The 6,946-nt window shown below is 26.8% G+C and overlaps 1 long non-coding RNA gene across 1 annotated transcript; it reads left to right on the top strand.

Moving 5' to 3' along the window:
* The first annotated feature begins 947 nt into the window (after nucleotides 1–947).
* LOC114395555 lies at nucleotides 948–2,707 on the top strand. The gene is made up of 3 exons (XR_003663060.1): nucleotides 948–1,097; nucleotides 1,476–1,554; nucleotides 2,505–2,707. It is a non-coding gene; the product is annotated as an uncharacterized LOC114395555 (long non-coding RNA).
* The last annotated feature ends 4,239 nt before the right edge of the window (nucleotides 2,708–6,946 follow it).

The following is a 6,946-nucleotide window of genomic DNA, read 5'->3' as shown; positions in this document are numbered from 1 at the left end:
AATTTCAATTAATAATTAATTAAAAATGTTAAAATAAGTATATATGACAATGTGTTATCAATAATTCTCAGATTAAAAATTAGGAGATTTCCATTCTTTATGTAAGGTGACTTAAGCAAGTACCATATTGCCACAATATATTTATTCTATTCATATATTTCATATTATATGACAAGGGATTCTTTTAATTTAACAGATATTTTTGAGTTTGAGTCTTAGTTCTATTGAAAATGCAATTGTATTAAATATTTGGAGAAAGGGTTTCATCATTTATAGTAATTCTTCTGGTTCGAGAGAAACCATCTCCCATAAAAAAGACATGTATTTTTTTTTAAAAAAAAAACATATTACATATCAAACAAAGTATCAGACAATGTTATAGTCTTAAGTGTGTGTTTGCACCTTAATTTGCACACATCGCAATGAACCAAACGTGAAAGAAAAGATTTGCTAGCTTTCAAGTTTCAATGCCTTTACAAATACCCTAAACCAGCCCTGTTTGCGAAATAAATAAAACTTAATTACGAGTACATGTTGTTTTCTGCAATACAATAGTAGAAGTTAAGGGAAAAGATTTCATTTCCCTCAACGGGAATCAAATTGAAGAACTCATCATTGAAAAATCGATCTTAACACTAGCTGTACCTGTTTACTTGTGTGTTGAGTTAAGAAAAATCTTTTTGTTTATATGTTCATTCATTTTTATGAATAAATTGCCATGTGCCCAGATAAAGCATACCCCAGGCCACTGAAAGTGGTATTGAGTACTAATAATGCATTTTTAAATCAACTGGGTTCCACAGCCCTCAATCTTTTATCATTTCATGGTACGTATCAAGTTGAATAGAAGCTCGATCTCTTTAAGAAAAATGCATTTAATAATTACAAAATATATCATAGCATGCTTCATATCTATTCCTTTTTCTTAATTAGTTTGCTTTTTATTAAAAAAAAAAGAGAGAAGTCTATATAATAGACAAAACTTGAATCACAATAAAATATATCTTCAGAGATTTGCGCTTGAAATGACTTTAATTTGGCTCAACAGCTACTAGTAAAAGAGAGGAGCCAGAAGCCTCTGCTAGCAAGTGTTTAGTGTAAGATTCAGGGATTCGCTGCTTGTCCTTATTCACAATCGGTCTATGCAATGTGTCTATGATTTATGATTAAAGTTCTATTTGAATAAACTTCTACATTGATAAATATTTATGAGAAAAAAATAATAAGATTTTTTAATAAGTTAAAATTTAGTTTATACATTCTTTAATATACAGAAGTTTTCTCATATTAACCTCTTTAAAAGCTTATTTTAATTTATGCATAAAATAATTTTAACTTACAGAAAAATATTTTATTTATTTTATTTTCTTATAAATATTTATCAAAAAATATTATCTATATATTATTTGATTACAATTTGTTTCCTAAACAGAGCATCGAAAAATTTCAACACATGAATATTATTTGCCTGTTAGGGAATGATATGCTTAACTAAATAAGTGAGTGTGGGCGGCAGCTGAGTGACCGTGACCGTGCTTTCTGCTTTTTCGTAAGGTTGGTATTTCATGTTTCTGCACTTTTTCATGTGAAGTTTGTTGCTAATGTAAAGATTTATTTATTTATTTATTTTCAAATTTCATTCTTAACCTTTGCAAGAAAATCTTCCTTGTATTGAAAGTGCATTGATCCGAGAAAATGTATTTTCATTCCGGCAATCAAGATTGAAGACGTGCCAAAGATAAAACAGTAGGGCTTGTAATCAGAAAACGAACTAGCGTAATATTAATTAGAACAATTTTTTTAAGATTTTGTGTAATTATACAAATATTTTTTTCTCTTTTAGTTATTATTTTCATGTTTTTTTAGGAGGTGTCAACTTAAGATTTGACAGAATATCATCGTAATATTTTTAAATATATAAGTGGGAGTGTGCAAAAAAAAAAATTCAAATCAAACTAAATTATCCAAAATTGAACTGAACTTCTTTGAAAAAATAAAACTATTTTAGATGAAAAAATCAAATTAAACCACTTTATAAAAATGATTTGATAAATTAAACTGCTTTTAAAAAGAGATTTGGTTTAATTCAATTCAGTATTTTAAAATAACCAATTCATATGAGTAAGAAAACGGATAACCAAATTAAATTAAATCAAACCAAACCTAAAAATTCAATCTGTTTAAAAAAAAATTGAACTATCTACTTTATAAAAATGGTTAAGTTAACCAAACAAATTTTATAAATTTTAAATTCAAAAAAATCTAAAATTTTTACACTCGCTCGGAGTATCAATGTAATGTTTTTAACTTAAAAAAAGATTAGTGTAGGAAAATCGAAAAAATATAATTATGTGTAGCTTAATAAAACTTCAAGGAATTAATGTTACAGTATTTTGTTGTATTAATTATTTTCATTTGTTATAACTTATTTTTTCTACGTCATACTTATTTGATTTATTTGTGTGTTCCTTGAATACATTATTATATTAAATGTTGGCTTTTAGCTGGTGAGAGAAGGCAAATTGCTATGGTAACGGTAGGAGTCGAAACTCGAAGAAGAAGGAGAAGAAAGGGTTGGGAGCAGTTATGTGCCCTTAGGCATGAGAATGTTCTTCGTAGCCAATCACAATCCGCAACAGTGAAGTAACCCCTTTGAAGCTACAAGAGGGGCGATTCATGACGTGACCCTTGATGTGTCTGCATTTGTACGGCTTTAAATGAATCATAATAAAGTTCATTCTAAAACAATATAATTTATATTTAAATATTTATTATAAAATTTTAAATCTAACGAAAAATTGCTCAAAATTATTTTAATTTAAAATTAACTTTAGATCTAGAATTAATTCTAAATTTTTATGTAAAAACAAAATATAAAATATAAAAATTATTTTCTAAGTGTGTTTGCACCTTCATTTTTGTCTATTATAAACTCAAAATCAATTTTCAACACCAAACTATACAGCACTAATAGACGAGCGTTGAACACGGAGAAACGGATACTATTCTCCCACGTTCTACTCTACACAAAATCATCTTCCTCGGACCTACCTTTACTTCGATCTCTTAATATTTTATTATAATTTTAATCATTTTCTTGAACTATTCCTTGAGTGCCACACCATTTGCCTTGACTTTCAACTTTGAATTACCTTTTCGTTCTCTCTATTAACCTAGTTTCTGATCAGAAACTCTTTTTTTAATTAAATTTAATTTAGGACTTTAAGAATTCTTTAGTTGAGGTGAGAAAAATGGCAATATACTATTAGGCATGCGTGGGAGGTGGGATAGGAAAAATGCCATCCCCGGTTTCAAATAGGCAGTTTGTACCTAGTTTTGGAGCAACTTTTTTTTGTTTGGTTACACTAGTAATTCTACTCATAATTGAGAATTTATAATTTGTACTTTGTAGACACTTATTCTATATTTTTCTCACTGAAATTACAATAACAAAAAGATAATTATATATTTTATTTAGGTTACCTCCCCACAGAAAGGTAAGATTGACCCTTCACTGTTGTGTTGTTTCTGAGATGAAAAAAATATAGAGAAACAAAGAATTTTTTTAAAAAAAACTAGAGACTATATAGAAACCATGCTGTTAAAAATTATAAAGAAAAATAATTCTATAAAAAGGAAGAATGAGTTAACTTTCCTTATATGTCATGATCAAGTGATTATAACGAATATTTGATTATCTTTTATTCTTTCACTTAAAATTTATAGAAAAAAATTGTTGAAAAATAATCACAATATTTTCTTAATTTGATTTTTCTGATAGGTGTTTTATACTATCAATAAATTTTCCATGAGTTCAAAGATATTTTTTTCTCTTGCTTGTAGTTTGATTATCATAGTTGGTGGTTTTCTGAATATTGGCTCTCACTTTTTTGTGATTAACAAGTTTCTTTTTTAAAATAATTAGTGTATTAGACCATAAATTTGTGATTTTTTTCTGTAGCTTGTAGTTTGAATATTACTTTCTTGTGTGAACCTTTATGATTATGTTTTTAAAGACTCGTCAACGAGTCAAAGGAGTGTTTATAAAGTACTTTTGGCTCCCAAGCTAACCAATGAAAAACTTTTTTTTGTGTGTACTAGAACAATAGCTTTCCAATCTAGCTTAAGGGAGTTAGAGGGTTTGATAGCCCTCACATGTGGTTTAAGTCCTCATTCTAGCTAGCATCAGTTTGTTGCATTGTTAGGCTTAGTACATTTGATATATTGTTTGCTTTGACTCTCATGAGTACACTAATCATTTTTTTCCCTTTAAAATACGTCTTGGTAGATTAAGGAAGGAAATTATTTTTAAATTACCTAAAATACTTTCTATGGCTCTGATTTTAGTCGGTGCTTAGGTTCTAAGAAATAGATAATGGTATTAGTAATTACATTACTCATACGATATATTTCTACAATACTTTCTATGGTATTACTTTTTCGTTATTTTTTCTCAACGCATCATTCATTTTATCTCAAACTTTTCTTACCTCTTTCTATCTTTCATAATTACATCAATTTAATTTTGTACAATTTTATTGTGCACCACAATCTCTTAAATTAGGTGTTGTCCTGTAAATCATTCTCGATAGAAGAATCAAGTTGTATATTCTATTGATAGTTATATGGTCCAATAATGATATGTTGATTTAAACATTTTTAGCATAACCTTGAAGATTTGATAGCTTTCTGTGGAAAATGATTATCTGAATTATATATAATTAGGTAGTGATGAACTTTTTTTTAAATATACTTTAAAGCTAAAGCTAAAATTAATGTTTTACAATTAAGTTTAAATTAAAGGGTGTGACAATTCTATGTTTTCATTTAAAAGTTACTTTGAATTAAAAGATAATTTGGTAATATATTCTCAAGTCTTGGAATTTGAAATGGAGAAGGGGGAACAGAATGCGACGTTTCTATTTTTTTTTCTTTTTAAATAACGTTTTTTTAGCTGAAAAAAATTATATTTTAGAATTTTGTAAAATTATATTCCTCACAATTCCTCTTTTTTTTTAAAAAAAAAAACTAAAATAAGTTGACCTATCATGACCTTTAATATCAATTACATAATTGATTGTGCAGATACACAATATGTTTTAAATAAGAAATGTTAATGTGCATAATTGATGGAAAACAATCCAACAATTTGAAGTATTTAGTCCAAAATTCAGTCAGATCTAACGACGAATGAATCTTTAATAGGTATGTAAAAATCATAATGATTTTTCTCTCCTCTTTCTCTCTCAATAATTTGTAATTATTTTTTTCTCTCAAACGAGTCTTTTTTATTGTATCTCACCCTCCTCTAATCCTTCTCCACTTAAATAAGTGAAACATAAGGATCTTCTCATTTCTTTACTTCACATGGAACCAAAAAATCCAATAATAATTATTAGTCAATGAAGAGCTCGTGATGAGTTATAACTTGTTTGAGACATAGAGAGGAAATTGTGATAGATTGGAATGTAGTTGCAACTTTGCCATAAAGATTCAAAGGTTGCTTGAATCATCGCTTGCAACTTTATGCCTATAAAAGCTATCTTGTGCCCTTTTTGATATATAATAATTGTTTCTTCGGCTGATAATATATATATATATATATATATATATATATATATATATATATATATATAAAATCTGTTATGTAATAATGTGGGAGGGTTAAGTTATAGATTTTTCTTCCGCAGAAAGTATAGTGTGAGAGGACTTGTATATAATTTCATGCACGTCAATAGTTATACTGCAGTATTTAACATAAATTAGATATCTTCAAAAATATAAATTATTTCAATATTAAAAAATATATAAAGATGATGGACTGAATCAAATTACATGATTTGTAGAATCATCAGCGTTGGCCTAGTGGTGAAAAAATTGAGTAATTAGCATGAAGTCATAAATTCTAATTTTAGTGAGAACATTGTAAAAAAACAACAATACGCAATTTGTCTGATATTTTTCTCTCACTAATAATATTTATGCAAATATTATTAGAATTTTCCCATATATTTTTATGGGCTATAATTAATTGTAATATTTTATTTTACCAAAAACGAATTAATATTAGAATTCATTTGATGATGCAAGTCGACTAATAATGTAATTAATGGCTTATGAACTTTGGACATCTAATTCTTATTAATGTGGAAAAACAATATGGTCTAGGCTCGTAATGGAAAGTGTCTACCGCTAATAAATAATAATGTTAGTTCCTTTTTTCCATCATGTTATCTATTGTTCTATAGAATTTGTTCCATTGAAAACTCTAGTATAAAGAGTGTGTAATGAAGCAAATGAAGACTTGATTTTTGGATTTCTGTATGTAGTATTACACACATACCATTCTCATTTTTTTTTATCATGTCTTCAATAAGTGAATATTTTATTGGTGTTTTAAACTCATATAAAATATATATTATTAGCATAATTTTTCTTACATATGGTATCAAAGACAACTTTTATATGATTTAGAACCGAAGTTATTTATTACATTTTTTTAATTTCAATTATTATTGCGCATTCATATCCGTTATGAGATCACGATCAATTTCGTTCATTATTAATTGCAATGGAGGAATTTGGATTTTTTTTAACTAAATTGCTATCCTTGCCATCTTTTGTTCCAATTAATATAATATTATATTATTACCCATTTTTGTTATATTAATATAAACAATTAGATTTGTTATTTTGTAGGGATAAAAAAAGGATTTGTTATTTTGTGCGTTTTCAAACACAATGGTATTAAGTTATTTTTCTTTTTCAATTCAAGCTAGTTGTTGTACATTAATAAATACACTACTAGAATTTATAGATTTAACATCGCACAGTTAATATTGATTTTTCAAAAAATTGATATTAATAAGAGCACGGTGATATTTTTGTAAATAACTTGAGTTTATTAACATCAATTTTGCCAAAATTTGATGTTAACATTAATTAG

Source organism: Glycine soja, chromosome 18 (assembly GCF_004193775.1).
Source record: "Glycine soja cultivar W05 chromosome 18, ASM419377v2, whole genome shotgun sequence".
Taxonomy (NCBI): Eukaryota; Viridiplantae; Streptophyta; class Magnoliopsida; order Fabales; family Fabaceae; genus Glycine; species Glycine soja.
The sequence above is the reverse complement of the archived record's forward strand: the minus strand, read 5'-3'. Positions and strand labels throughout refer to the sequence as shown.